The following is a 9,018-nucleotide window of genomic DNA, read 5'->3' as shown; positions in this document are numbered from 1 at the left end:
GGTTCTTTAATCTGAAATTTCCTTTAATTTGTAGTCAGGTTTTAGCAAACACAAGTGATCGGGCTTTCCCCAAACACTGTTTCTTCGTCAAGTATGAATTAGATAACAGATACAAGTATAGACATGATTATGAATACATGAAATGAATACGAATACAAGGGAATATTAGGACAGGGACAGTAGGCACTTTAGTGTGCTTCTGCACGCCCTTTAAAGACCTCTTAGGAATGGGGTGAGGTCAATAGACAGTCTAAGGTTAAAGTTTTGGGGGTTTGTGGAAGAAACCACAGTATCAGGTGGTGCATTCCAGGCATTGACAACTCTGTTCTGATGTCGTATTTTCTGCAATCAACTTTGGAGCAGTTTACCATAAATTTGTATTTATTGTGAGCTCATGTGTTGTTGTGGTTGAGACTGAACTATTCATTGACAGGTAGGACATTGTAGCAGATAATTTTATGTACTATGCTTAGGTCGGATCGAAGACGGTGAAGTTCTAAGTTGTCTAAGCCCAAAATTTCAAGTCTGGTGGCATAAGGTATTCTGTTGCGAGCAGAGGAGTGGAGGATTCTTCTCTTGAAATATCTCTCGACTCGTTCGATTGTATTTATGTCTGATATGCAGTGCGGGTTCTAGATAGATGAGCTGTATTCAAGAATTGGTCTAGCAAAATTTTGTATGGCCTAGTTTGCAGTTCAATATTACCGGAGAAGAAACTACACAACATTAGGTTAACAACTCTTAATGCCTTTTTGGCAATTCTGTTACAATGAGCTCTGGCACTTAGATCATTTGAGATGAGTACTCCAAGGTCCTTGACAGTGTGAAGGTCATCTAGGAGGTCATATCCGCTCAGCTTGTATTTTGTGTTCTGATTTTTTCTGCCACTGTGTAAGACAGAGCATTTGTTGGTTGAGATTTGGAGTTGCCAATTTTTTGACCATTCTGACACATAGTCAAGATTGTTGTTGGTGTTGAATAGTTTTACATCATCAGCAAAAATAATGTAGTTGCTTATAATATAATCACAAAGGTCGTTTATGTAAAGTATAAAGAGCATGGGTCCTAAAACGCTACCTTGGGGGACACCGTTGTTATCAGGTATAGGGTTTGATAGGACATTCCCTATTTTGACTATTTGTTGCTTGTTTGATAGGAACGCATCTATCTACTTATGCAGGGAACTGGAGATGACGTAAGATTTTAGTTTTAGAAGTAGTTTGTCATGTACTACTCAATCAAAGGCTTTACAGAAGTCTATGTAAATTGTGTATATTGCTTTACCCTGGTTGAGTTGTGAGGTCCATATGTTTTTGCATTGTGAGAGTTGTAGATTGCAGGACAGATTTTTTTCTGAAGCCAAACTACTTGTCTCTAAGTAGAGGGTAATAGATTGGTTTATGATTGATTCCATGACTTTGCAGGTGATGCAACATAATGAGATTGGTCTGTAATTTTCAACTAGGCAGGGGTCATCCTTTTTGAAGATAGGAATGACCGTGGCTAGTGACCATAAGTTAGGCAAGGAGCTGGTTTTGAAGGATATTTCATAGATTATACTAAGAGGTTCTGCTATGGTGGTTGAGAGCCCTAATCAGGCCCTTTGTTGTCTTATGATGTTTGGTAAAAGGTGAATGTAAATTTACATTAATTTATAGGCTGAATATACATTTAAATTCAAGTACACGCTGAGTATGGAGTGAGATTCAGAACATTAGCACTTCAAAAAAATGCTTGTTCAGCCATTACATTCTATTTTTTTAACAGATTTTTTCCCCTTCTACAACACCTTACAGTCATTCTGTCAACATTGTTATGTCATCATACCTGTATATATATATATATATATATATATATATATATATATATATATAATATTTCTATATTTCTATATTTACACGCCTACACAGTTCTATATATATTTATATATATTGTTTTTTGGCTTAATTAATTTTATTCTTGTTTTGCAGCCATTTGTATCAATTGTTCCAAATTTCATAATATCCCAACTCTTTTTTATCTTTTAATTTCAGTGTTAATTTGTCCATCTCTGAACAATCCAAAGGTTCTTTTATCACTAATTTGTCCGAGGGGGTATTATTTTGTTTCCAGCATTGGGCAAATGCTATTCTAGCTGTAGTTAGCAGATATGTTAATATGTACTTAATTTTCTTTGTATATTTCCCTTTGATTATTCCCAGCAGAAAGATTTCAGGTTTGTATTTTATCTGTTCTCTCTAATTTCTTGCACCTATTTCCAAATTTTTGTCTAATATTTTTGTTTTTCCGAGCAGGTCTATCATATGTGATAAAAAGTCCCTTGTACTTTTTTACACTTCCAGCAGGTCGGCTTCATGTTTGGGTACATTTTAGCCAATCTTGTTGATGGTAAATGCCTACGATAAAACATTTTGTACATATTTTCTTTAAGTACTGCTGATCGTGTTAGTTTATCATTTGTGTTCCAAATTCTTTCCCAATCCACTAGATCTATGTTTTAACCAAAGTTTTTGGCACACACTATCATGAAACTTTTAACTTTTTCTTCTTCTAATGTTACTTCTAATAAATATTTGTAAATTTTCGTTATGAATTTATTTTCTGGGCCAATTAAAATTTTATTTATTTGTTGTAATTCTGTTTATATTCCATATTCTTTTACATCTTTTTTGTATCTTAATTGTAGTTGGAGATGTGGCCACCAATCTATATTTATATTTTGCTCCTTTAATTCTGGATTTGTTTTCAAATTCCCTTGGCTGTCTAAAATTTCACTATATCTAACCATTTTCAATAGATCTAGTGTATTGGGATGTGTCATGGCTTCCATAGTGGAAAGCCATGTCGGTATTTTCATGTAATGTTTTTCTCTAATTTTATTCCAGACCTGTATCAGTGCATCTCTTATATAGTGTCTGCGGAAGTATTTTTGATTCTTTTTATCCTCTTCCCATAGGAAAAAATGCCATCCCGTTTGCAAATCGTGGCCCTCTAATATTAGTATTCTTTTATTTTTTAAATTTATCCAATCCCTGATCCATGTTAGTACTGCTGCTTTGTAATAAAGCTCCCAGTTAGGAAGTCCCATACCACCTCTGCTTCTATCATCCTGTAGAGCTTTCAACTTTATCCTGGCTTTCTTCCCTTGCCATATAAATTTTAATATAATCTTATTCAGTAAATTCAGTTTTAAAAATCCTAATTTTATAGGGATTGTTTGAAATAAGTATAATAGTCTGGATAGTACATTCATTTTTATTGCTGTTATTTTCCCTAATAATGATAGTTGTAGTTTCCCCCATAATTCTAGATCTTTTTTTATTTGTTGCACTAATTTTGTATAATTATTTTCTTTTATAGTTGAGCACTTTGCAGTTAGCCATATTCCAAGATATTTAACTTGCCATTACATTCTAAAGATGTTGCAGAACTCCAATATAACATTGTCCGCCGCACCCCAGAAGCAGAATTCAAATAACTTACTTTTTTCTTTCTTTGCATTGAGAAACTTTATTTATTAAGCAAAGTATAATTAATCACTGTGTAGACTACTGAAAGATAAGAAGCCTCTAAACAAAAAGCTCTACTATATATAGTAATAACCTTTATACATTTAAAGTACCAGATTATCATATAACAGCTACAACTCACAGTGTTAATGGATTTTAAGTAGACTGAATGTCATAAAAGTCATACAGTCATAAAAGAACTGTAATTTTAGGTTATATAAAACAAAACTTTCAGATATTCTATTAATAAGTTCCTTAGTAAAGGGTGAAATCCTATTGATTCATCTTACTGTGTTTTTCATCTGATTCACAGAAGAAGCTCTGATATCCATTTCATAAAATCAATAAGGTAAAGGTTTCCCCTGTCCAATTGATTCTGACTCTAAGGGGTGGTGCCCATCTTCGTTTCCTAGCCAAAGGAGCCAGCATTTTCCAAAGTCATTTCCATAGTCATGTGACCAGCATGACTATAAGCCAAGGTGCACGGAATTTGTTACTGCCCCATTGAAGTGATATCTATTTATCTATTTTGCATCTTGGAGCGAAGGGACGGGGACGCGACAAGCGGGTATGCAACAGCAACCTTTATTGAGATCAGAGTGACTACGATTCAACGTGGCGTGGTTCGCGCCAAACATTTATACCCCCGGGTTTGAACGAGGAGCCAATGGGGCGTCGAATAGCTCGACCAATCGGGGCGAGGATTGAACCGGCTCCGCCCGGTAACCAATCAGAAGGGGAGTCCTTTATCCCCGCGCTTGTATTTCCCGCGCTAGTATTCAACACCCCTCCCCCCCTAGTCAAAGAGTTCCCTTAGGAAGGGCAAACATAGTCTTGTAGATAGGTGGGGCGGCGAAGTTCTCGTCCCGACCTTCGTAGTTCCCCGGCGGTTGTCGTCGGGGGGGGGGGGGCGCCGGCGGAGGTGTGTCTGTGGCGGGGCGGTGAATCTGCGATGCGGCCTCGTGAGATGGCGCTGGCCCCGGGCCCCGTGCCCAATGTCCATTTATCCGGGGTGGCGTCTCCGTGGTAACAGGAGTGTCCGGCAGCGGCCCCGCGCAGTCTGGTTGGGGTGTAGGTTCAGAGTCTCGATAAGGGCTTCGAGGAAGGAAGTAGCCGGGTGAGGCGCGTCTGTCCGAAAAGTTTGTATCGGCTGGTCCCCCGTTCCCCGGGTGGAGGCGGTCCGTTGGGGGGGAGGTCATCGAGGGTGGTTCGTGCTGAGAGTGGGTGTCTGAGAGGCTCGGGCCGTCTGTTTCCGTGGGGAGGCGTCGCCTTAATTGGTCCACGTGGCGCCTCCATTGTGTTCCGTCGGCCAGACCGACCCTGAAGGAACAGGGGCCGGTCAGAGCTGTGATGGTTGCGGGAACCCACCGTGGATCCCCAGAAAAGGAGCGGGCCCATACAGGATCCCCTAACTTAAACGCGTGGGAAGGGAGGGCCCCCAGGTTGCTCGGCAGATCCCCTGCGTAAAGTGGATGGAGCCTGTCTAGGGAGGTACGCAGTCTCCTACCCATCAAGAGCTCCGCGGGACTTTTATTAGTCGTTGGGCAGGGTATGGAGTGCTGGCTCAAGAGGTAAGCTGCCACTCTTTCTTGCCAGTCGCCCTGGTCCATGCGGCCCAAGGCTTCTTTGGCTGAGCGAACTGCGCGCTCCGCCCGGCCGTTACTAGTTGGGTGATAAGGGGCTGTGGCTGCGTGTCTGATTCCTTGTTCGGCCAGGAATTCTTGGAACGTGTTGGAGGTAAACTGGGGCCCATTATCTGAGACTATCACATCCGGTAACCCATGGGTGGCGAACATCTTACGAAGGGCCCTCACTGTACTCTCTGCTGAGGTGGAGGTCATGATTACCAGCTCCACCCACTTGGAGTAAGCATCGACTACTATCATGAAGTTTCGGCCGTGGAAGGGGCCGGCGAAGTCAATGTGTAAACGGGACCATGGGCCTCTAAGGATTTCCCACTCCCGGGGGGCGGCTGTGGGGGGATTCGGCCTAGAGTTTTGGCAGATCCTGCAGCGGCCTACGTAGTCTGCAATTTCTGAATCTAGCAAGGGCCACCACACATAGCTACGGGCTAAGGCTTTCATTCGCGCTATGCCTGGGTGGTTTTTGTGGAGTGCGGGCAGGATTCGTGCCCGCAGGGCTGTGGGGATCACTACCCTGTCCCCCCAGACAAGACAACCCCCGTGTAGGGCGAGTTCTGCTTGTCGTGCTTTAAATGGTCGGAATCCTTCCGCTACCTTTTCCGTGGGCCAACCCCTCAAGACCCATGAAGCTACTTGGGATAGGACGGGGTCGGCTTTTGTGCAAGCTGCGACGTCCGCGGCAGAGACGGGGAGGTCGGATTCGGCGATGGACAAAATAGAGAGAGCGGGCACGTGGGCTGTGTCCGTCTCTGGCAAGGGGCAACGGCTCAGGGCGTCTGCGTGCCCTAGCTGCTTACCCGGACGGTATAACAGCGTATACGAATACGCCGTTAGGAACTCCGTCCAGCGTGTCATGCGGGGAGACAAAATGGGGGGGGTTGGCTTGTCGCCTGCCAGTAGCCCCAGGAGTGGCTTGTGATCCGTGACAAGGGTGAAATTCCTACCATAGAGGTAGTCATGGAACCGCTTGATGCCGGACACTGCAGCCAGGGCTTCTTTATCGATTTGGCTGTAGTTCCGCTCCGTGGAGGAGAGTGTCCGGGAATAGAAGGCTATGGGGGCCTCTGAGCCGTTCGGGAGGGCATGGCTCAGGACCGCCCCTATGCCATAGGGAGAGGCGTCGCAAGTCAGAACTAGGGGCATCCTGTCGCTATATTGAATTAGGACTGCCGACGAGGTCAAAATGTCTTTTACAGCCGCGAACGCGTGCGCTTCACGGCTACCCCATTGCCAGGCCGCTGACCGGTCAAGCAGTCGGTGTAGCGGCTCAGCTAGCGACGCCTTGTGGGGAATAAACGGGGCGTAGAAATTTAAAAGCCCCAGGAACGCCTGCAATTCCGCCCTAGAGGTGGGTGCAGGTGCGTTTTTGATGGCGGCGACTTTGGAAGGAGTGGGGTGGATGCCTTGGGCATCAATGAGGAAACCCAAAAATTCTACTTTGGGAACAGCAATTTCGCATTTGCTGCGCTTTAGTTTCAGTCCTGCCTCCCTAAAACGTGTGAGGACCTCCCGCAGTATTTTCAGGAGTTCCGAGTGGCTGGGGGCTGCGACCAGGACGTCGTCGAAGTAGGGCACGACGCCTGGGAGCCCGTGGAGCAACCGCTCCATGAGGCTCTGAAAAATCCCCGGGGCAACCGAAACGCCGAATTGGAGGCGGCGGCAACGGAAGGCCCCGCGGTGGGTGACGATGGTCTGGGCTGTAGCCGCATCGTCGTCTACGGGAAGCTGCTGGTAGGCCTGTGCCATATCTAGCTTGGTGAAAATGCGGCCTTGCCCTAAGGAGTGGAGTAGGTGTTGCACTACGGGGACCGGATATGGATTTGCCTGCAGGGCCAAATTGATGGTCGACTTATAGTCGGCGCATATTCTCACCGATCCGTCGGGTTTGACCGGGAGGACTATGGGGGTTTCCCAACGGGCGTGATCTACGGGCTCGATTACCCCCTGCTCTATAAGCTTATCAAGTTCAGCGTCTACCTTTGCTCTCAATGCGAAGGGGACCCTGCGTGCCTTCAGCCTAACGGGAGCGACCTGGGGATCGAGGCAGAGGGAAATGGGGGTGCCCTTATAACAGCCCAATTTCCCATCGAACACATCTGCGAACTCGTCTAGAACGCTATCTACGGTGAGGGGAACTACTCTGTGCACCCCCTCTATGGTGAGGCCCAAGGCGGGAAACCAATCCAACCCAAGGAGAGCGGGCAGATCGTTCCTGACGATTAGAACTGGGAGTTTCCCCTTAAAGTCTCCGTATTCCACTCGGATGTGGAATATTCCTGCCGTGGGAATCCCCTTTCCCTGGTAGTCTAGGAGGGAGACCCCGACGGGGCGCAATTTGCTCTGGGGAACCCCGGGACAAAGGCGGGAAAACAGGGCCCAAGATAGGAGAGAACGGGAAGACCCGGAGTCCACCTCCATTCGACAAAGCTGACCTTCGAGACGGACGGCGGTGCTGATTTTGCGATCGCCGGCGGGAACGTGGGAAGCCTGGTAGACCACGCAGTCGGCGCTGGAGGGCTGGTAGGTTGAGTGGCAATCCTCAGCTCGCCTCGCGGAACGTGGCTGTTGGCGGCGTTGCGGTGCCTGGCGCTGGTCGCTGGGCTGCATGAACAATGGGGCTGGCACGAGAGCCCGGCAGACCCTGGCGAGGTGTCCTTCTCCTCGGCAGCGGCGGCAGACGGCAGAACGGAACGGGCAGGATGTGCGGCTGTGGCGGCCGCCGCATCCGCGGCAAGGTGCGTTTGAGGCTGGCTGAGCTGGCGTCGGTGGTTGCTGGTGTGGCCTCCGCTTCGGCTGCGTCCTCATTTGTCCGACGGTTTCCTCCTCCTCGTCTTCAGCAGGAGAGAGGTCGTCGACGAGGTTCGTCTGGGTGGAAGGCCCCGCGGCGGTTTGCGCGGGGGTTTTCAGCTGGAGGCGTTCGATGTCAGCCGTGGATTGTTCGGAGAGCTCCGCTGCTCGCGTGGTCTCCACGGCTTGCACCAAGGTGATTTTGTGGTTCCGGAGCATTCGGCTGCGCAGATGCGCGTCGCGGACCCCGCATACAAACTGCTCTACGAGGTTCTCCTCCAGGTCTGCAAAATCGCACTGGGCGGCCACGGTGCGCAAAGCCTCTAGAAACTGGCTGATGGATTCGTTGGGCTTCTGCACTCGGCGGCGGAAGGTGAAGCGGCGTGCGATCAGAGAGGGTGAGGGAGCGTAGTGGTTCCTCAGCCTGGACATCAGCTCGTCCCACCCGAGTTTGTAGGCTGGCCTCGGGGCGGCCAGGGCTCTCGCAGAGGCGAACATGGAGGGCTCACAGCAAGACAAGAAGAAACTGCATTTCTCCTCGTCGGTCTGTGCCTGGTTCCTCGATGCGATTAAGTAGCACTCGAAACGCTCCATGAAGCCGTCCCATGATTCTCCGGCGGATCCGAATGGCGCGAAAGGAGGAAGCGCCGATGCCATCGTGGTGTGGAGCCAGAGAGGGGGGAGGAAGAGGGCGGAGAAAATTTTGCGTTCGCTGCCGGAGTTCTCAGCCTGAGATAACGTTCGTGCTGATTCAGACGCGGTGGCAGCTGGCTTGTTCTACTCCGTGGTCGCGGGAATCGGTATCCCACCTTCGTCGCCAGTTTTGCATCTTGGAGCGAAGGGACGGGGACGCGACAAGCGGGTATGCAACAGCAACCTTTATTGAGATCAGAGTGACTACGATTCAACGTGGCGTGGTTCGCGCCAAACATTTATACCCCCGGGTTTGAACGAGGAGCCAATGGGGCGTCGAATAGCTCGACCAATCGGGGCGAGGATTGAACCGGCTCCGCCCGGGAACCAATCAGAAGGGGAGTCCTTTATCCCCGCGCTTGTATTTCCCGCGCTAGTATTCAACA

The sequence above is a fragment of the Thamnophis elegans genome, chromosome 6, assembly GCF_009769535.1.
Source record: "Thamnophis elegans isolate rThaEle1 chromosome 6, rThaEle1.pri, whole genome shotgun sequence".
Lineage (NCBI taxonomy): Eukaryota > Metazoa > Chordata > Lepidosauria > Squamata > Colubridae > Thamnophis > Thamnophis elegans.
This window is presented reverse-complemented; position numbering follows the sequence as displayed.